Source organism: Nannobrachium achirus (assembly GCF_963921795.1).
Source record: "Nannobrachium achirus genome assembly, chromosome: 12".
Classification (NCBI taxonomy): Eukaryota; Metazoa; Chordata; class Actinopteri; order Myctophiformes; family Myctophidae; genus Nannobrachium; species Nannobrachium achirus.
The window spans coordinates 29,993,820-30,017,025 of record NC_137832.1 but is presented as its reverse complement, the minus strand read 5'-3'; the positions used below and the strand labels follow the sequence as shown (position 1 = coordinate 30,017,025).

At 40.6% G+C, this 23,206-nt stretch overlaps 1 protein-coding gene and 1 long non-coding RNA gene across 3 annotated transcripts in view; both read left to right on the top strand.

Annotated features, from left to right (window-relative positions):
- Nucleotides 1–23,206, top strand: part of zmat4a (zinc finger, matrin-type 4a) — a gene marked incomplete at both ends in the record, with an annotated part of 131,297 nt that overhangs the window by 67,100 nt on the left and 40,991 nt on the right. The gene's annotated exons all lie outside the window — the stretch shown is intronic.
- On the top strand, nt 13,439–15,455 carry LOC308295320. The gene is made up of 2 exons (XR_013962575.1): nt 13,439–14,003; nt 15,293–15,455. It is a non-coding gene; the product is annotated as an uncharacterized lncRNA (long non-coding RNA).

Here is a 23,206-nt window from a genome sequence, read left to right as displayed (position 1 = left end):
AAAGCTAACGGGCCAAAATAGAGGACGGACATCCGCTTCCGGTTCAGGGACTCCAATGTTAAGTTGTCCGCTCAATAATGTGTCCGTGTAGAAACCGATCACGGAGCATTAGTTCCGGCCTATTTTAGTTCCGCTTCGATAAAAAAATGTTTTTTAATTAATTTGTATTACATTTACGGGTTCTACGGGCATGGCAGAGAAGGGGTACAAAGGGGTATTTTGAGGGCAGAGTTTGAGTTAAGGTGCTTCTAAGTTCTGAGTCAAGTGTAATGTTATTGTTTGTGAGATTGACTATACTCTGATTTAGCATTTACATAATTACATTATGATGATACAGTTGTTATACAACAGCAGCACCAGGACACCAATGATGTTTGCACTGTTCTGTTTGCATAGGACCTTATTCAATATTGAGGTCACACCCGCGGGATTTCCCTTTAAGTCCCATCACAAAGTATTAAGTCATCACACATTCTCTCCAAAGCGGTATTCATAAGCTCATCTACGATGCAAGCACGAGGCTGCGCGTGGAACAGCTAAAACAGTAGAAGACGTGATTTTCATTAAGACAGCCTTTTACAGCTAATCAAAAGAGCTGAGCATGCAATCAGTGCAGCGGCTCGTAAGCTCAAATTCGCTGAGTTAGTATCACCAATCTGAATATCCTCAGTCCCTGATCTGAGGCAGCCACTGTGTGAACCTGCTGTTCACAATTATGGTACACTCTGAAAGGCTTAGATAAGCGTAAGCAGGTGAACTGCATGACCTTGTAACAGTAAAACGAAGTCGGGTGTTGGATTAAAGGCAGATACATCAAATGTAAAAAAAAAAAAGAAGAAAAAAAGAAGTTACCCTAAATCAAATCTTTATTATCTTTATCATAATCTTCATCAGCATTTGAATAAAACCCTAACACTAAATTAATGCAGTCTAAAAGCCTTGCTAGCCCCTTTCAGGGGCTTTGCTGTTTTGTGTTTTGTGGCAATCCACCCATGAGATTTTGAGATATCTTTTATTCAAGTGGACATTTTGGCATCATTTTGGGTGGGATGTCCGTAGCCACTCCATATTGGTCTAGGATTTAATCATGCACACAGTTTATTTTTGTACCTCTGTCACATTGTGTTATCTCAGCTTTCCTGCTGCCCATCCTCCTTTTAAAAATCAAACCTCGGTTCGAAGTGGAGCGGTGAATTTGAGCAGCTGTACCCTATGTGAGTGAGTGAGTAAACTGTGCCTGTGAGTGAGTGGTGAGTGTGCCTGGCCTGCACAAAACAGCGCCCCTCCTTTAACTAGTGTGTTGTGTGTGGCCACTCAAGGTATTGCCAGGCTACGGACATGGCCAGCCAGCCACCCACCCAGCCAGCCAGCCACCCAGCCACCCAGCCACCCACATACCCACGGACATACCTGTCTATTGGGAGCGCTTTCACCGCTCCAAAAATCACACCCAGATCGCACCAGCCAATAGTCATACATACACACACGGTATCCCTGAGGATTGCTCTGTGAAAATTAATTCTCCAAAATGACATTGTTGTCATTGACTGATTTGGAAAATGTTTGGGAATCGAGATCTATGGCCTGCTGGATGAATGGACAAGAAATATGATTCTTATCAGTTTTTCACAATAGCTGCAGACAGATACATATAGACACAGACAGAGCTATATGCAATTAAATCTTCCCTCACATTTACGTACTAGAGTCATGCAAGCTGTTCAGGTCCCACCAAGACCCGACACTGTGAGTTGATTAGGGCCAGACTCTGACCAATTGTTTAATTAATAGATCGGGCTGGGTCAGACTCTTTGAACTTCTCTCCTTAAATTTAAAACGAAAGGACATGAATCCAATGAATCCAATGAGTTCAAGTTATGTTAGTAACTCTGTTTAATCTCTGAAGCCTGATGAATTGGGAGTGAGGATGGTGGATGCTGGCTTCACAGCACTTGCGATCCAAATTAAAAAGTGAATGAGGACCATACATTATATGTAGGCCTACACTGTTAAATTGATGGAACATTGTTCTTTACAGTTCACATCAAAGGAAGGTATACTGTTTACTGCTATATCAGGTAACTTGGCTTCATTCTTTACTGTATGGTATGGCATTGCTTATGCGTCTCTGTAATGAACAGTTGGTAGTCTACTAATATGTGTTTGCATGTATCAGAGAGCGTATCAGTGTGTCAGAGAGAGTGCACATCAGAGAAAGTGCACATCAGAGAAAGTGCACATCAGAGACAGATTAAATTGATTTGGTGTCTGGTCTTACAGTTCTCAGCAGTACAGTACTTAAGTACATTTACTTAAGTACGTTCCTTAAGTACAATTTTGAGATATTTGTATTTTACTTGAGTATTTCCAATTTCCAATACTTTTACTTCTATCTCGGATCCAAATATTGTACTTTTACTCCACTACAATTATTTGAAAACTTTAGTTACTTGTTACTTTGATATATGAATTATAAATAATATTATAAAACATACATTAACCACTTTAGACCTATTTTATAACTAGGCTACTTGAAAATAGCCAATCTACAAACTCACAACGCGTTGTGACATGTTGTGAGCTTGTAGACCAAGAAAAGACTTGGACTCTCCAATTACACACAGCAGTAGCTATGGCATGCTGCATAACTGTTCTTAACGGAGTGGGGCAAGCTTAGCACTCCTCCTTAGCACTCCTCCATTGAACTCAATGGACTTTTGGGGTTTTTGAGTTGCAGAAAAAGTCCTTTGAACTCAACAGACTTTGGGGGTTTTGGGTTTACAAAAAACAGAAAAAGGTCCATTGAACTCTTATTGACTTTTGGGGTGACACGAATTGCACAAGTGCACAAGACGCAAGTTGGTGCAGTCTACTAGTTACTTGCGGCAGTACAGTATTGCGTTCGGTGCTGTCTGTTTCCGGTGGACAGTACAAACAAAGGGCCTTTAGCCAATGAGGTCATGTGATTTAATTGTTCCTCCTTGAGCCTGTCGGGTGGAAAGATAGGTGGTATATTGTTCTGCTAATTAATCATTGTGCAATGGTGACGAGACAAGGGCAAGTTGTAACAGCAGACAAAATAAGATGTATCAATTGCCAAGATTCACAATTTTGTAATTGTGAATCCTGACATCATGATTTTTTTTGTTTGTTATTTTCAATGAACTGTTTATCCCTAGTAGAGATGCAGGATAAAAACATGCAGGTGGATTCTTGCAGTGCTACCATTATAAATAGCACTAATACAGGATGGGTGCAGAATAAAAGTGTGAAGCTGGACATAGGCTGTGGAAGTGACTGCCACTCTATTATTTATCCGGAGCTGTGGAATCAAGGCTGGGTTTTAGTCTGCCTGTGTCCCCTGATAGTTCTGCTCGCTGTGTAATGATGAAGGTCAGAGTTTGTCTGAGTGGATGAGATGGGAGAGGCAGTAGCCATCACTGTGTCTGTCATGCTTAGCACTTCCTCCGTGCACGGTCTGCTTGGCAGTAATAGACTGCTTTGTTCAAAGCTTTATTAGGATCAGGTCCAGTTTCCACTCTTTTTTTGGCGGGGGGATATGCTTTCACTTTGCTGTCATTCTTCCTCTATGCTGTAGGCCGGGGAAGGGGAATTACACATGAGATGTGAGTGTTCCCTACATATTTAGGCCTCGTGCTACAACATATGAACCCAGGCACACCAGCTTGGAGCAGTTCAGACTGAGGGTGTAGCTGGAAGCCCAAAGAAAGTCATGATCTCATGGAGCCGAAACGCTTTGAAGGGATGCTTGAGCTCAAGAAAGAAAATGCCCCTAGAAGACACTGACTGCTTTACCAGAAGCCATATAAAACCTATGCTATTTGACACTTTGGATGTTGCAGCTAAGAATCAGAAAACTGCAGCTAGCATAGATGATAGTACAGTGAAGTAAGACACTCTTATACACAAGAGCGTCTTACTTCACTGTACTATCGCAATGCAAATACAGGCGGCCAATGGATACAACGTTAGATTTGGATAGGGAAAATGTGCAGTGAAGCATTGACAGGAAAGAGAATTTACTGCTTGCAAATGGAAAACGTTATTTTATTATGCATTAATTCACATTAGGAATTAGGAATGAGGCGCAGTACCCGTTCTACTGAAACGCAATGTCTCTCCCTCTCTGCCACTCTCTCCGTCTCTCTCCATCTGTAACATTCAGAGAAGTGCAGCAGTATAAAGTACAGAAATCCAACTAGAACAGGGCATGCTTCTAGGGGTCTGAATCGTTTGGTATGCCACAATTCCATTCCATTTAGATGATTCAGGTCACAAATTGATTCTCAACAAATGCGAACATAGACGTTGCTCTGAAAATGTATATACATTAGGCCTACAATTCGATGTTCAACTCTTGCCTTGCAATGCTGATCCTACATGACTCATGTCAATGGCCGGGTTTCCCAAAGCGATTTTTAGGTTATGCATATCTTACGCACATGCGTAAGAGCCTAAGAGGTTGTGCGTGTAGCCTCAAACCGTTTCCCGAAGGCTTTGTAGCCTACGCAATATCTTCATTAGTAGCAAGATGGTTCTCAAGAGCACAGCGTTACATGTCTTCTTACCTGGCTTCGGGAAACACTAGACTCCTGGAAGAAGTCATGTTGAACCAAACCCGTTTCCTGAAAGCTTTCCGAAATCCTTCTTAGCCTACGCAGTACTGTCCTACGCAGCAGTTTCCAAGAGCGGCCTGAAACGCCCTTAAACGCCCTTCGTAGGGAGGCTGAGCACTATAACTATAAAAGTATAGTTTTAAAAATTGTTCTAAGTGGATGGCATTGTTCACACCGGCTAAAAAATACAATGGTGAACGAATGGCATAGCTTCCAACGCGTAATGTGCCACACCTACCGGTACCTCCAAAAAACCAGACACCCAAGCTATCAACGTACTTCGTCATGGCATGTCGACAGCTTAGTAGATCAGTTCTTTTGGGCACATACGGAGACGGAGACAGCAGCGCAACATGAACCTGACATTTATAAATAAAACATAAAAATGTAGCCTACTCATGGATGATCTGATTATCTTTAGTATAGTGGGGGAGCCAATCAAGTGATTCTGCTGGTTGTAATTTTGGAATGATAATTGTTGGAGACATGTATATCTTCATTCTTGGGGTTCTCACAATGCCAAAAAAACATGTCTTCAATTTTTCTTTTTGGGTTTAGCATGTGTAATTAGCATAATTAGCCAATTAATTGCCAAAAACGGGAAATGGCAATAACTTTGCTTCTAGGTAACTTATAAAGGTGATCTAAGAGTCTAAGTCCATGTTTGTGAGGTCCAGAAATCCATATGTTACCATTGTGAAGTCATACAACCTTTCATAATTAGCATAATCAGCTTAAATTATGCAAAAACGAGTTGAAAATCAGGAAATCGTTTCATTTTTCACATTTAGCTGACTTTGGAGAGATAATCTGAGACTCTTATTGACTAATTGAGTATGTTTACAAGTCCAGAAATTCATATCCTGATGTAAGTAAATGCAACCTTTTGTCATTAGTATAATCTGCATACATGATTTATTAATTAGTCTGAAAGTAGGAAATTACCTGTTTCTTTTTCTGTTAGGATATCCATAGATTAATTCTTGTCATAATTAGTCAAGCAACTGCGCTTCAGCTGTGAGGGATCACAGCTGATAAAGCTAATCATAGTTATTGAAAACACCTGAATGATGCTGCTTGGACACATCACAATCGCATCATGAAGGTCACTGGAGGCTTTGTGGGCATTACTCAGAATGCTAATGCTAGGGAAAGGTTCTTCTCTGGTCGCACCAGAGCTGAGTAGACTTGCTGAAGAAGCATGCCAGATGGCTGGCACACAAACAGCTACACAAAAGGAAAACCATGACTTGTCCATTGCTGTCTGGACAAGGCAGGAAAAGAATGTACTTCGATTGAAGCATGTGATCAAGTCATCTTTGAATCCTCTAACATATGATGGCAAAGACCTACCCAATATCATCACAAAAGTTGTGATGCCACCCCACGTGGAGAAAGATGTATGCAGCCAAGACGAAATTGGCCAGCAGAACTATGTTCCTTTTGTGAAAGCGTGCATTAACAAAAATGAAGTCAGTGTCTGGGCCAGAATGAAAAAGGTTCAACTGAAGATGTGGAAGAGTGCAGGAAAAGTTGTGAAACACAAGCTCACTGACCAGGTGGTGGAATTGAAGGATGACAGGTCATTGTTTGCTCGAATGCTGATTGTTGCTCGATCACGGTCAGAGATCAACCTCAAAGAAGCCATTGGCCAGCACGAGTTCACTGCCAAACCACATGCTCTCTTCACAGTGACTGGTGAGCTTCGGCCCTACACAGACAAGAGCAAGCTCATGACCATTCTCGAGGAGCTGCAGAATGAGAAGAGGACTGGTGACATTGGTGTTGATCAGCAACCACAGAGTGCTGCCACTGACAGTTGTCCCCTGCCATCTAAGAGTGTAAGTGTCATAGATGGAATGGCATTGGTAGAGGCCATGGGAAAGCCATCATGGATCAAGATATGTTCCCAGTGGGCTGACCACTTCATAGCCATACTGGACAGGAAGACCAAAGAACATAGTGAGACCCATGTAGTATTTGACCGCTATGATATTGCATCTTCACTGAAGGAGGCCACGCGTATGCGATGCCAGCCCCCTACCACTTATCATGTGGAAGACAACACACCGATAGGGAAGGTGTCTGAAAAACAGTTCTTGTCAGGTATCCACACCAAAGATGAGCTGACTGTCTGCAAGATGTCCAGGCAAGATGTCCACTCAAACTATATCGATGTAAAACATCTCCACAGCTCACAGGAAGAGGCTGACACAAGGATAATCCTGCACAGCCTGGATGCTGTCCAAAGAGGGGCAACACAGCTATACATTGAGTCCCCGGACACTGATGTCTTTGTTCTTGCAATCCGACGGTACAATCAGCTGTGCAAGGACACCTATTTCATCACCGGTGTGGGAAACAAAAATGTATCATCTCACTTGAGCCAGTAGAGCAGGCACTGGGTGAAACGAGGACTTCAGTCTTACCAGGGTTCCATGCCTTCACTGGAGCTGACCAGACGAGAGAGAAGACAGGCCATTTTGCTGGAAAGGGAAAGTTAACCTGTTGGCAAGCCCTAAACCGGTGTCCTGTGGAGGTGGTATCTGCATTTGCTACTCTAAGTACTTCAAAAAAGCTCAGTTCTGACACAGAAAAAAAGACTGAAGCATTTGTTTGCCAGCTGTACGAGCCCGGTACAAATCTTGTGGATGTTGGTGAACTCAGGTGGAGGTTATTCACAAAGAAACAATTATAAGCAGAGAAGCTGCCACCTACACAAAGAGCATTACATCAAGCCATTGCCCGTGCCCATTACCAGGCAATGGTATGGTATCAGGACCACGTACCTAACCCACAGATGCCACCAGCAACTGAATATGGATGGGAGGCTGAGGGAGATCATCTGGTGCCAGTCACAACACGGGATCCCCCAGCTCCAGCCACCATTACTCAACTGATCAAATGTGGCTGCAAGAAATCCCAGTGCATGTCACATTGTTCTTGTCGATCTCAAAATTTGAACTGCTCCGAGATGTGCATGTGTGGGGAAGATGAAGAGGTGTGTTGTAATGTAAGCAAGGCACAACTGTTGGGGATTGACGATGACGAAGATGGAGACCCTTCTATTTAAATGTGTTTACAGAACTTTCTGTACATATTAGTATAAACAATCTGATAATTCTGTGACCATTTCTCATATTGTTCTTTATTTTATATGAGGGATATATAAAGAAATATAGCTATTTCTGGTTTCGGTGTGATTATTACATAATTATTACACAGACAAAAGGTTGCATGATTCATGTATAGGATAATAATAATTCCTGGACTTGTAAACATACATCTTAGAGTCTGTGAGAAGCTTTCAAAGTTGACTAAAACAAAGAAATGCAGCAATTTGCTTATTTTCACCTCGTTTTTGCATAATGTATCCTAATTATGCTAATTAGGAAAGGTTGTATGACTTCACAATGGTAACAGATGAGTTTCTGGACCTCACAAACATGGACTTAGACTCTTAGATCACCTTTATAAGTTACCCAGAAGCAAAGTTATTGCTATTTACTGTTTTGGCAATTAATTGGCTAATTATGCTAATTACACATGCTGAACCCAAAAAGAAAAATTGAAGACATGTTTTTTTGGCATTGTGAGAACCCCAAGAATGAAGATATACATGTCTCCAACAATTATCATTCCAAAATTACAAAAATTGATAGGCTCCTCTACTAGTAGTAGTATGTGCCAACTTTCCAAGTTAACTAAAGTTAGATAGACGATGCCTGGCTAAACATGTTTGTTTAATTTCATAGTTTAATACCGATAGTCCCATCTCCCCACACACAGTGACAGCAGCTGTAATTGTTTCATGAATTAAATTACAGAGGTGAGGTGACGTTTAAGCAGCAACAAAGGCAATCATCAAATTATAAAATATATTATTTTAAACCCCAACCATAAGGTCCTCTGGGACAAAATCATTGTAGAAGGCGGACTAATCTGTATATTGCTGAGGTTATCATGAATCCACATACAGTCTCCAATATTCAGATAAACCGAGCCAATTTAAATTGCTACAGTACTGTGCACACTGTACTGTACTGTACTGTACTGTATATATGTAGAGGAACGTGTCCTTGGAGAAGGTATTTGACCTCCAATCATTCCAGTGGGGTGGAAATCTCCAACTGTGGGGATTAGACGGTGGGATGTGCAGGGTAGCATCCTGGGGTGAATGTGTGCAAATGCACTATGAATTAGGGATGGGACGATATGAAAATGTCATATCACGATTATTGTGACAAAAGAAATTGTGATAATCAAAATCCATTATCCTTGGGCGGAACATTTGCCAAAAAATAGCAGATCTACAAGCTCTGTGAGCTTGTAGATCAGCTATTTTTTGGCAAAGACATTTGATAGAGAGTGAAAAAAAAAAGACTATCAATTAGTAATTACGTATATTATAAATACCTTTTACCAATTCTAGAGGGTTTAAGTGGTACCGGATATGCAGCTCAGCAAATAAAAGGTGAATTGATCCCAGTGCATGACGGAGGACGATATCACGATAAATGAAATCTCCACGATACGATTATCGTGAGTGTTTTTTATCACAAATTAATATACGATAATATCGCTTATCGTCCCATCCCTACTATGAATGTGTAACGGAGTCCTAGCCAAAATACATTGGAAATTTCTTATATGCACATGAACAGTTCCTTGCAGATATTTTACATTTGCCTTTAGCTGCTACAACACCTGAATTCAATACATACATGTCTGTCTGTCTGTCTGTCTGTCTGTCTGTCTGTCTGTCTGTCTGTCTGTCTTTCAGTCTTAAAGTACAGTATATGACACCACATCATCGCATAGTTGTATACTGTATTAATACAGTGTTGTCATATGCTTAGTTTAATTGCGACCGTCAGGTCGCAGTTACTACCAAAACCTCCACCGGCTGTCTGTCAGTCAGTCTGTCAGTCTGTCCGTCATGTCACACTTTTCCCCAACTCATATCTCCGCCACCGTTACCCCAATCCATGCCAAACTTTGCACACACACTCCTTGCCTGCCAATCCACAACCTCCACCCCACCAGGGACCGCCGGAGCTCCAGGGACCCCCGGGGACCCCCTTCCACCGCCACCAAAAAGTGCAAAAATGACCAAATGACCACCCAAACGGGGCTGTTCACGGGGAATTCCTCCGTTGCTCACCACCGACTCCTGGTGCTCCAGAATGGATGCCCCTAGTGGATGACCCCCGCCACTGCAGCACACATAAAATGCCGTAACTCGGGCTAGGAGCGACCGGGAGAGCCGGGGCCGGTAACCACGCGTACGCCTCGGCTGCGCCAAGAGAGACGTCAACATGAATCTGTCCCATATAGCGCCACCATCAGGCCCATTTTTTTAAACACATTTTTGGACACTGCTCCTACAGATTTTGCCCTAAAATCACGCAAATCGGTACACAGTATGTCTACACTCATGTCATCAACATGGATCTGTCCCATATAGCGCCACCATCTGGCCGATTTTTTCAAACACATTTTTGGACACTGCTCCTATACATTTTGCCCTAAAATCACTCTGCGACCTGACGGTCGCTTATCTCCCGATTAGGGAGTCTTACTGGTATATCACAACATCGTGTTGCAGTGTTGTTATATAATAGCATAAACAGTTTGTGTTGTATTTCTCTGTCTACAGTATGCAGGGGTTAAAGCCAAAAGAAATCCCAAGACTGAAATTTATTTTCAGACCATGTCCCAAATATGTGATTTTTGAAACGTGGCTTGCGCAGCGTACACCAATATTTGAGGTGTTTCCCTGAGGTTCTGTGTGTGTGCCAATTTATAGAAGTATCTTCTGAAGTTCTGTTGTATTCTATGCTAGTCTGGCCAATGCAAATACTCATATCTTGAAATAAAAAATGCTTTTTAGTTATAGTTTATTATTTTGCGGATCTGCACTGATCTCAGAAATAGCTCCTATGGAATCCTCAAGACTGAAATCAGTCCCCAGGACTGAGAACTTTAACCCCTGAGTATGTATTGTATAGCTTTGAATAAATAAAAGGCAAATCCAAAAAGAAACGCAGTCACCGATCCTGCTTCTTTTTAATAGCACATCACAATTCACTGCCATCATCAAACTGCCACATACAACTGGTTCTTCATTAATCAAATTACCATGCAATTAGCTCCCAATTAATCTGGTATTAATTAACCATGAAATGATACATCCTAACTTTTTGTAGGTGACATCTCTGCTTCTGTTATATTTCTGTCTTTAAGGGTTTGTATACAGACATACTGTACCTACATGTGTATGCAAGTGTGCATTTATTTGTGTGTGACTGTGTGCTAAGACAATGCCATGGCTAGGAGAAGTGTGTGTGTGTGTGTGTGTGTGTGTGTGTGTGTGTGTGTGTGTGTGTGTGTGTGTGTGTGTGTGTGTGTGCACGTGCGCATGCGTGTGTGTGTGTGTGCGTGCGTGCGTGCGTGTGTGTGCGACGCGTGTGTGTGTGTGTTTGTGGCAACAGATGTTGCTACCGTATGTATGTATTTTTATGTGCATGGTAGTACATCTTTATGCTCATTGTTGGGCAGTAATTAGTTACTTGTAATATATTACTGTAATAGTATTACTTTACCCAGTAACGAGTAGTGTAAGGGATTACTCTGCCAAAACAGTAATATTATACCATATTGCTGGTGATGTAAAATAAATGATGATATTATTACTTTTTAAGGAGTAATATATAATAAGTAACATATTACTTTCCTGAGTAACACTGTTTGTGCTCTTATCCAGTTGGTTCTATTTTTAAAGCTCTACATGTGTGTGTCAGAGAATGACTCAGACTGCACTTCTCAGATGATATCACACTGTGAGAGGGAGAGGACGGATGGTTGGACCTTTGACTTCTTTTTATCTAGGCACACGGCATGATCTGGGCTACAATACTCACTGACAATACTGTTGTGGATTAAATCTGCTATGCTTTGATGGAGAGATTTCCTGATGTTGATGAGCCCTGCCATTTATTGTCGGACATTATTCATGGTTAGGTGTTCCGATTAGGCTACCTCTGTCGTCTTTTGCCCCTAGTATCTTAATATCAGTGCGTGCCTGCCTGTTGGCTAGAAATGTCAAATTTGTATTTTGAATGAAATGGTGTATTTCACAAAATACAAAACATAGGGCTGGGCGATTCAAATCAATGTCATGATTATGAACTTGTAGATCTGCCATTTTTGGCAAACGTGCCACCCCAGGGCCCTATCTTCCGCTGGGCAGGGGCTGGGCTGATTTCAACACCTGGTGCTATGGTATCTTCCGCACGTGCAACTGCTTTGCACTCGGTTGCCTTCTATACCATGCAGCACCATCCGGAACTGATACCAAGGATATTTACTCGTGTACTCGTATATGAGATGTAACAAATAAAAATCTTGAATCGTGAAAAATTCTAGGGAGTGTGTATATTTGGGCAGGGGGCTTTTGTAGTCTGGACAATGGGCCGTCAGACTAATGGGCTTTTAGTCTGATGGGGAGTTTTTAGCTGGTCAGCAGGACCAGCTCTTTAAACAGATTACATTGTCCTGAGACATTCAGGGGACCTAGGGGACCTATTTGCCGATTGGCTGTCCATGTCACATGGTCACCGAGCTCATGATTGGGAGCCAGACCTGTACTGCTGTAATGAAATATTTTGTCCAGCAGGGAGCACCATTCCTTCACACTGAGCCGGTGCCTGTGGCCAGCCTGCTTGTGATAAATGAAACAGAAGAAAAGAGAGGTCTATACTTGAGTAAAAGTACAAAAGTATTGGCATCAAAGTACAAAATGTTTGTATGATTGCTTGTAGATCGGTTATCATTCTTTGATTTTCACAAGTCATTGTTGACATCATCATCCATTTAAGCTTTATAATTAGCTTCATACTAACATTAACATTATTTTTCTTTCAATTCTAAACGTAGAGATTAGGTTATGAAAGGAAGGTGATTAGGTGATGAAAACTAGCAAAACTATAGCAGCCATTCACTTTAATCAACGCGATGCATCCAATGTAATTGTGATGAGGATGTCAAACAAACGTTAATCACGTCGTATTTAATTATACTTCATCTGTTACAGATGATTGTCCAAATAAACCGTACGTTATTTAAACTGTGAGCCATTTATAGACAATATGCAGTGTTGCCCTGGGCATCGTTGTAGGCTGTAGTAGGTGATGTGTCACACCATCTGCATACCATCTGCATTAACATATGAACTGAACGAGTATGCAAGTTGTCAATGATTTAACTCTATGACCATGATATGGGCTTTGGTGTGAAGTCATGAAAATATCGTACCCTACACAATTTACAAAAGCAACACAAAGTACATTCATTGATGAGCTGCTTCTTCCTGTCATCTGATCAGTGTCCACACAGTAGATTAATTCGAGTTGCATTTTAATATCAAATGAAACAGAGCAAAAACGATGTGCTGAATGAACCAATGCGAGTCTTTGAGAATTACAGTTAGTATCTTCACCAATAATGAGCACATTTCTAGAGACACGGTAACACATTCATTGTACTAAATGACAAGAAAGCATATATTTAGAACGATATGTAGCAGTGAAATACCACAAGATTTTGGAAAATGCCTACAATCAATACACTTATTTGAACACCTTGGTTACATTAAGTTCTGCATAATGCGTACTTTCTGCTTTTGGTACATTTTAATACAAATACTTTTTATACTTGTACTCAAGTATCCTACATTTTGAATACAAGACTTCCACTGACATTGCAGTATTGCATGATACTTAAAGGAGTGGTTCGCCGGTTTTCAACCAAGTCTGTGTTCTTTTAGTCAACTACGTTCATGCTAAAACGCGTCTATTTCCTTACATTACTGTTCTGTGGACAGTAGGGGGCCTTACTACCACGTACGTCATAGACTGATTCGGCCAATGGAACGCCTGGCTATGACGTACGTGGTGGGAGGCCGTTGTAGCTGCAGAAACTACAGTAGGATTTGACCCGGTGTGGTTGCCGTAGCGTGAACGCTAGTTAGCAACAACAGTATGGTTGTTACTTGTTTCAGACATGTTTTCTACTGACATAGGGACTTGCTGGCAGAATCTTCGGTAGAACTACTTTTTATATGAACTGGAGTAGGCTATGCATTACATTAGAAGAAGGAAGAAAAAAAAAAAAAAAGCAGCGACGTGAACCAGAGAGAAAAGACGAGGCGTCTCTCTGCCAGCTGGGACTCCACTAAGCTAACATCATACACACTGTCATAGGACCATTCTCTGCACCCAAGTTATTCTGCCCGTTTGTTGTGACTACTGCTCCATGCTGCTAGGATCCCCAAGTTGAACTGGAAGAGACAACCGAGACCCAATGGTATGTTTCATTCATGTATAATTTATTTGTGTATGTGAGTGTCATCATCAATGTGTCCTGGCATGCACATTCCTATATTAATCCCAATTACAGAATGTAAAGTCTGTAGGCCTAAGTTTACTTTAAAATATGTATGATGGCACTGATTTTACTATGTATTTCACATTAGGAGTCCACTAGTACAGTGGCTCTCAAAACTTTTATTTTCCAGTACCTCCTATGGGTCTATTTGGTCCCATTTGTAGGTCTACACTCTGACAGAGATGGAAAAAGGACTAAGATACTTGAGTAAAAGTAGGCTATCAATACTGCAATATAGAAAACGTTCTGTAAGAAGTAAAAGTACTAAAGTATTGGCATCAAAATATACTTTAAAAGTACAAAATGTTTGAAAATGGCAGATCCACAAACTCACAACACATCGCATCAACACATTGTGAGCTTGTAGATCGTCTATTTTCAAATAGCCTGGATATAAAATAGGGCTAAAGTTGATTAATTAGGTTTTATAATATAATCATTTATGTGCAAAGTAACTCAAGTTTTCAAATGATTGTAATGGTGTACAAGTACTATATTTGGATTCGAGCTCGAGTCAAGTACCAGTACAGAAAGCTGGAAATTATTCAAAGTACAAAAGCCTCAACATTTTACAAGCACTGCTTACACCACTGCTCTCAGAAAATAGACCTGTGATCCATTTGAACCATCTTCAACTGAAGGTCCCTCAACACACTGAGAACAGCACTAGTAGGCTAATATTTAGGGCTAGCAGATCTGTCTCTGGTCATATTTAATATTTGTATGTCCATGACAAAAACCAGGGCTAGGCAACCTTAGGCACGAGTGCCAACATTGGCACAGGGGGGGGGGGGTGATCACTGGCACACTGGCAGAAGTGTGAGACAGGATTTTTATTTCAAATATATATTTTAAACATGGTAAATTAAATTAAGTCACCTAATTTGCAGCAAATGACATCCTGCATATAATTCTACATTCATTAAAGCTATGAACTCTGACTGGGGAGGGAGTCTGGGAGATAAGTGACTTATTGCTCAGAGTCTAATGATTGTTATGTCCTTCCAATCAAAATGTCCACACTTATGATGGCTTGTCATTAAAATTCATGTTGACATGGCACACTATCTAAAAAAATAAAACCATGGCACTTTTCATTTGTAAAAGGTTGCAGACCCTGATGTACACGATAAGCTGCCATGGCGATGAACCGTTTGTGTGACAAAGACAATGCAACATGTTACAGTATTTTCTTCTTCTCACTGCAGGCACTGCGGTATCGTTTGGAGTGTCCTGGAGAGTCGTCGCAAGTGGAGAGTCGACGTCTTCTTACCCTGGCATCATTATATTGTATTATACATAACAAATGCATAGAGATGTGAACATTTCTATGATCCTTGTCATAATAGATAATAAAATAGATTCAATACATTTGATTTTCCTTCTTTTCTGTTTTTACTTGTAAGAAATATAATGTACACAGTATGGAGTGCTGTGTGAACCTGCCATTTGTAACACAGTAAACACAGTACAATGTAACAAACACAGTGGCAAGTACTTCTGTTTCTGAGCATTACTGTAGTCCAGTGGTTCTCAACCTTTGAGTCTGGGAGTTTGAGCTTGTAGATCGGCTAGTTTCACAATATTTATCTGTGGAACGGAATCAACTCCTACAGTCTAAGTGCTTATCAGGGTGGGGGGTCCCCAGTTCAAATATGATTGTTGCAGGGACGCCAGAGTAAGAACCACTGCTCTACTCCAGCAAATAATATATTACCGGTAAATACATATTTTCATGACAGATTGCAAGGATGAAACCAAAAAGCTCATGATGTTATATATTGTTTTTATTAGCCTTTTTAGTGTGTAGTCCACCTGAAATTGAAACCGTTATTCTAATAGTTTGTGCTGTAGCCAATACTGAAAATGGGTTGAGCAGCGCACACTCTCGACCAGAGCAAGGACATGGTTGTCCCGGATGTTTTAGGGTTCTGACATGTTCCCTGTGTTAGCTGATCTAATTTAGAAATTTAGCAGACACTTATATCTGCAGAAGGGCAGCACGATTCTTGTAAATGATTATTTTTCTCCCTAGGATTTGGAAAATTATTCTCTCACTTTTATCTTATTTCCCAATTTGACTTATTAAAATAACAAGCTTATTACTGGGTGTACAGAGCACAGGCGAGGCAACATTAGAGTTGAAAGAGGCTTTAGAGTAGTCTAATATAAAAAAATTAGATCACATTGCTGTATGAATCGAGAGAGTAAATAATATTCCTGGGAGTTCCTTGTAAGCTGCTTCTTCTACGGCATCTCTTCAGAGGGCGATGTAGACAGTTGTACCGCTGTCTTCCCGCAGGACTGCTATGGACATCATCTTGGACGGTGGATTATGTGATGTGTCAGCACCTTATGCAATTATAGACAAAGAGGAGGAAAAATGTTTCAGGGTACACAGATTTTTTACAATGACATTTCAAAATGTTGCCATAGCTTTTACCCCATTTCTAGTAATCACACCATGCAATAATGAGAATCCTAAACCAGTTTGCAAAAAAAAAAAGAACAGATCTATAAGCTAACAACAGTAACACTGCATTTTACCATGTTACATATTTCATGTAATGTTGGGGGGTTGCTCTCGGGCACAAACCTCTTATCTCCATATTTAAACAGTTTTTTGTTTGTAAGTTTAAACCCTACTTTATAAAACAGTGTAGTACAAAAGAATAAAAAGTAACTGGCAAAAGTGCTGGATGATTACAATTTAGGCATTTAGCAGATTTTAATCCAAAGCGATGTACAATAAGCAGGTAATACAGTATATCAATATAATAGGATAATGTCAGTACATCAACAACAATATAACAAATGCATAGCAATTAGCCGCAAATTGCAACACTAGATTTTTTATAATCGGATGAATCTAGGGTTGCAATACCTCCCATAGGGATCCAATGCATCAAAACAGTTTTTTGCTATCTGATTGTATTAAACGACTTCAAACTCACCAATATTGTGGCTCTATGGAAAGCTTGGAATTTACTCTTTCTATCTGCAAAGTGTTTGTTTCATAAAAATCCACAGTATACATGTTAGGAGCAACTTTCTATCCAAGAAATTTGCTTCAGGTGATAATTTTTTCTAAATCCTGGAGTTTGGATGCGCTCGTGGAAAATCCCTCAACGGTCCTGTGACCACCTGGTTCTAAATGTCACATTATGCAGGAGGCAGCGGGACATGGCGTTATAAAAGACGAGCGCTTCCGAAGTTCAACACTTAGAAAATAAACCATGTCTGCTCGGATTTCTTGACAGAAAATAAATCATAACAATTATACAGTGGATTTTTCAGAAACAAACACTTTGCAGATAGCAAGAGTAAATTCCAAGCTTTCCATAGAGCCGCAATATTGCTGAGTTTGAAGTCGTTTAATACAATCAGATAGCAAAAAACTGTTTTGATGCATTGGCTGCCTATGGGAGGTATTGCAACCCTAGATTCATCCGATTATAAAAAATCTAGTGTTGCAATTTGCGGCTACATAGCAATATCAATCTAGAAAACAATAACATTTAGACCACGCACATCAGTAAAAAACATTTAAAAAAAAAACAATGCGATCTAGCTTCATGTATGGTCAATGAGGGAAGGGGAGTGTTACAGTACTGCTATGTGTTTTAATGGAGTTATGTGGATTCAGTTTGTTTATGAGTTTGTCTGAATAAAATATATTCTAGTGATTCACACACTTCACAGTTGTAAGTACCCAACGTTTGGTTGCCTACACTAGGAATCAGAGTGTAGTATCATCATCATCATCATCTTTTATAATAGCTCACGTTACATCATAATTACTGTGCAGCCACTGGGGGAGGGGTTGTTTGTCGATTCATATACATTATAATACAGTCCCCTCTGTTGACTTTTATCTCACCACTTTTGGGTGCCCCGCACATTTACATTAATGTTGGAACCGCACTGCTGTTACAGGCTAAAGATTAGCATCGCTAGCAATAACAATAGCCTAAAAGTAGTCCTACCTCTTGAAAGAATACACCTTGATATGAAGCCTCTCCACCCATTAGATGGATGATTCTAAAGACAAGAGATGACAACAAAATAAGTGTTACAAACATGAATCAAGTTGCAACCTTTGCTTGTACATTATACATTATGTTTCGTAGAGTGGCATTTTAATTCCAAACATACAGTACATACCTATGTTCTGCTTTACAAGGGACATTTAGCTTTGCATTGTGTCCATCAATCCTGCCATTACATCTCGGTGGAAGTCATCTGTTGTGAAATGTTTACTAATCACTACACAACCGCAGATTCATGTCCCATCGTTCTGCAGGCAGCAGCAGCACCCGGGGCTCGCTCCGTCGCTCGGCTTCATTCAATCATAACACCACGGTAAAACAACAATGCCATGTTGTTTCACCGACACAGTTGCACACGTTTCAAAACTTCTACAACTGCTCAGCATCACTGCGGTCATAACATCCCATCTTCTTACTACGTGACTTCCAACCAACAGCAACAAACAAACTAAAACAGCAACGCAGCGAGGATGTTATTATGGTTACGCTGTTAGCTTAGCTTTGGCTCTCTTCTCCAAGCGCTGCTTGCGCAAAGGATTATGGGTGCTGGAGGAAGTGAGGTTGGTGCTGTAGGAAGTGAGGTCATAGCTTCGCGTTTCCCAAAAAATGGAAATGTACCACAAAAATAAATTTCTTTTTTGTTTTCCAAGTTAGAATATGATAATATGGGGTTACAAAAGCCCTTGAAAACGACCGGAGCTCCCCTTTAAGTAAAGAATGCGAGTACTTTTCCCACTACTGCCTAATAAGCATGCTAGTTTTAGTACAATCAGACATCACAGATAGATTTATAGAGTAATAGGCTCTAAGGCAACTGCAAACTTAGCAGGAGTCCTCCAGGCTATGGGGGAAAGTAGCTGTTGGAAAAAGTACTCAAATGTTTTACACTTGTTTTTTTTAAAGTATCTTAAAAGTATCAATACTGCACTGTAGATGTACTCAGTTATAAGTAAAAGTCACACACACACACACACACACACACACACACACACACACACACACACACACACACACACACACACACACACACACACACACACACACACACACACACACACACACACATACACGGGGGGGGGGGGAGTGACAAAATTCATAGATCTAGAACACAGACTTCATAGATATAGAACACAGAATATGTACAGTACAGTACAGTGAGGTACAGTATACAGTACAGTAAAGTACAGTAAGGTAATACGCAGTTATTACTGTTGTTTGAGCACGCCCGAGTTTTTTCAAAACTTTTTTTTCCCAAAAAACTTTTTTTTCCAAAACTTTTTTTTTTTTTCAAAAAACTTTTTTTTTTTTTTTTTTTTTTTCAAAAAACTTTTTTTTTTTTTTTTTTTTTTTCAAAAAACATTTTTTTTTCCATCTGACCAGCTTATATATTGACTGTGTCAATTCTTGTTTCAAAAGGGGACGGAAATCTAAATTGTTAGGGCCGTCAGACCAGTGGTATGGCACTGATGATCCAATCGTCTGTGAGGCTGAGCTCTCCTGCACTCCCAGACGTTCTTATTCCTGGAGGAAACAGTAGCATCCACTTCCAACATGGCAGCTATAGCTTTCCTCCCACTCCATTCCCAGGGGGTGACTGTGTTGCTTCTGTAATTGTGATGCAGACAGAGACTCCTGTCATCCCACCTTACACCATCACTTACTGCACAACCTTAAACTTAAAACAAGCACAGCCAAAGAACAAGATTCAATCTGTACATCCCCCACATTGCTTGCAGCTTATAGGAAGTAGTGTGAGGTGTTTATATGAGCCTAGATGCCTGCACAAGGGGAAATAGTAGTATAGCAGAGTATAGCTGTTAAAGTTTGGGTCTTTTTCCCTGTTCTGAAACCTGTGGTGGGAGAGATTAATGATGTGATGTAATTCTAGAAGTGTCCCTTTGCCCAATGTCCTTTATTACAAGATCACATCTCTTTATTATCCAATAAAACAGAATTAGTACATTGTATAACAACTAACTTTTAGGTGGCTTCAAAGGTAAGAACATTTGATGCCTCTAAATTATTCCACCTGGAAATGGAACTAAAGTGCAGCACATGCTCTCCTCCTTCTGCGTTGTCCGAGGTAAATGTGCTTCTCCTGCAGGCCTGGGCAGTCGCTCCGTTATCATTCCTCATTCTATATCTCCCCCACTTCAAATGCAGAAATGACTTCCATTTGCAAACTGCCAGCAACCAAACCATTTAACCAACCAGTGGACCGACCGACCGACCGCGCGTGCGTGCGTGCGTGCGAGCGTCCCCTCATCTACAGATAGTACATCAGTGAGATTACTTGTGTCATTACAGGTGAGGCATTGTCGTAGTCTGCCGTCATCCATTTACTCTGCATTTATCTTCCATTAGTGGGCTGTACTCCAAATATTAGGGCACCACAACACACACACACACACACACACACACACACACACACACACACACACACACACACACACACACACACACACACACACACACACACACACACACACACACACACACACACACACACACACACACACACACACACACACACACACACACACACACACACACACACCCCTCCAAAAGGAGAAACACCATCCATTTTCCTCCACCAGGAACTGGATCATCTTAAATGAATATAAATTCAGATTAGACCAACTGCAAATAGAAAATGTCCTGACCAGGAGATTTTCTCTTTGCACTTTGCAGTTGGCCTAATCTGAATTTATATTGGAAGAAATGGCTGGTGTTTTCAATGCACATCTGTTCGCTGCCTGCCTCACACATGCCAGTAAGGTGTTTTTATCTACGTACCTCATACACCGCACATGACACCAGGAAGGTGTTTTATCTACTTACACCACACATGATGATTGTAGGGTGTTTTTATCTATCTCATACACAATACCATATCGAATGAGACTTTGGTTTAATGTGATAAATGCTTAGTTTTATTATCTCCTTGTTAAAGTGGTACTCCCCTCATAGCTTGTATTAGCAGATAGAGCCTGCATTTTTTGTCCTTTTGGCATCATTCTTTTTATGGTTAGATTTGTGTTTCTTTTGTGTCCTGTTTTCGTTTTTTTATATTGTCCTTGTAGTATTAATGTCATTGTTGTTGTGTGATTGATTGTTTCTTGTCATTGTTTGTGTGTTGTTGCTGAGGACCCCCTGGAAAACTAGATGATGCATCTCAAGGGCTTTATCCTCCAATCACATTTTTTGGGGAAAAAATTAAATAATAATAATAATACTACATGGTGCTAGTAGGGTGTTTTTTCTCTACAGTGGTAGCCTTCATGCTGTTGTCACCTTCATCCATTGACCATTTATTTACCTTACCATCTGATTTATCACTACCCCAACTTGGTCCGTCTTTGAACTACCTACCTACCTACCTACCTACCTACCTACCTACCTACTATCTTCCTATGTAATAGAAGTAAAAGCTTTTCATAGAGTAGCTAATGTAAATCATATTAATAAAGGGTGGATACTGGCTGACCGTGTAGTAGTGTACTGAATCTGATTAGTAATGGTTACACGGAACAAGGCTTTCCCTCAGAAAAAAACACAGATGTCGTGTTCAGACTTTTACACAGTGTCCTGTTCCATTATTCATTGGATGTGTTTGATTCCATCATGTTCTAAAAGCCCCACAGGCAGATGGATGGCATGATGGACTCTTTGATGTATCATTGATAAGATGTGTCCTGGGTTCCACTGGCTAATGCTCTTAAAACATACTGTAGGTACAGACCACTAGGGCATTCCCGAATAGTGATTTTTAGTATTCGAATTATTCGACCTCAAAGTATTCGAATAGTCGAATATTCGACAGGACTGGCCAAACTGTCAAATATTAAGTAAGCAAGAGACGAACATTGTGAAAATAGCCGATCTACTGTACATGCTCACAACGCCTCGCAGCGCGAGGCGTTGTGAGCATGTAGATCTGCTATTTTCACAATATTTATCTGCGCAACCGAGTCACATTAAATGTAATACCTACAATTCCAAGTGCTTGTCAGGGTGGGGGTCCCCAGTTCAAATATGTTTATTTTGGGGGTCAGGGCCTAAAAAGGTTTGAGAACCCCTGGTATAGAGCATTAACACATTCATCCACCAGGGGCATTGACAACTCTTATTGGGGCATTGACAACTCTTATTCTTATGACTTCCTATCTAGCCAAATTTTATAAACTATATATATAAAAAAAAAAGAATATTCGAACAACGTCGAATAGTTACTTTGATATTCGAATATTTGGTGAATGCCCTACAGAGTACAGACCACAGACCTGGAATAAACTTTACAACAACAGCAGCCAGATAGAGACCACTGATCTAATAAACTTTACAACATACAGCAGATAGAGTCCCATAATAACTTAACAATATTCCTAGGTACACGACATTGATCTATAATAAACTCGGGATCGATAATGTTATAACCAGTGAACCACTGTCATTGCTGATCAATAATCTTTTAATCAAATAATTTGATTTACAGTAGGGCTTTTTTACGTGACTGCAAAGGCCAAATGGAAATTGGGTGGTGTTGTGTGTGTGTGTGTGTGTGGGGGGGGGGGGGGGGGGTGACATCTGCTTTACAATCTGTGCATTTTCAGCGTTCCGTTTCAGACTCGAGTGCTTTCAGAATCATCTGAGAATTGTGTGAGCCAACCTTTTATGTCGATAGACTAAGGGCATTCCAATATGGCTGCCTTTGTGGCTTCTGAGTTGTAACACCTTATTTGTACTAAATTCTGTGCCGGTGTATTGCACCAAAAATGTACCAATCTACATGCTAACAAAGTGTCACAGTCGGGTGCAAACTGGGCTGTGTCTCTTTCAACTACCTCTCTTCTGTTATTTAGTACTTTCAATTACGTAAATGCATTTAAAAATAAATGCATACATTTTGGCCATTTTACTGGCTCAACATGTACAGTACTCATTCACACCATGAAAAGTATTTTTTAACAACTGCATTAGTTGAAACTTAAAGCTGCCAGGATGCCAGGATGTGCCTTTATCCAACGTGTGGCTTTCGGGGGAGCGAGGCCCTATTTTTCAGGGAGTGGGAGG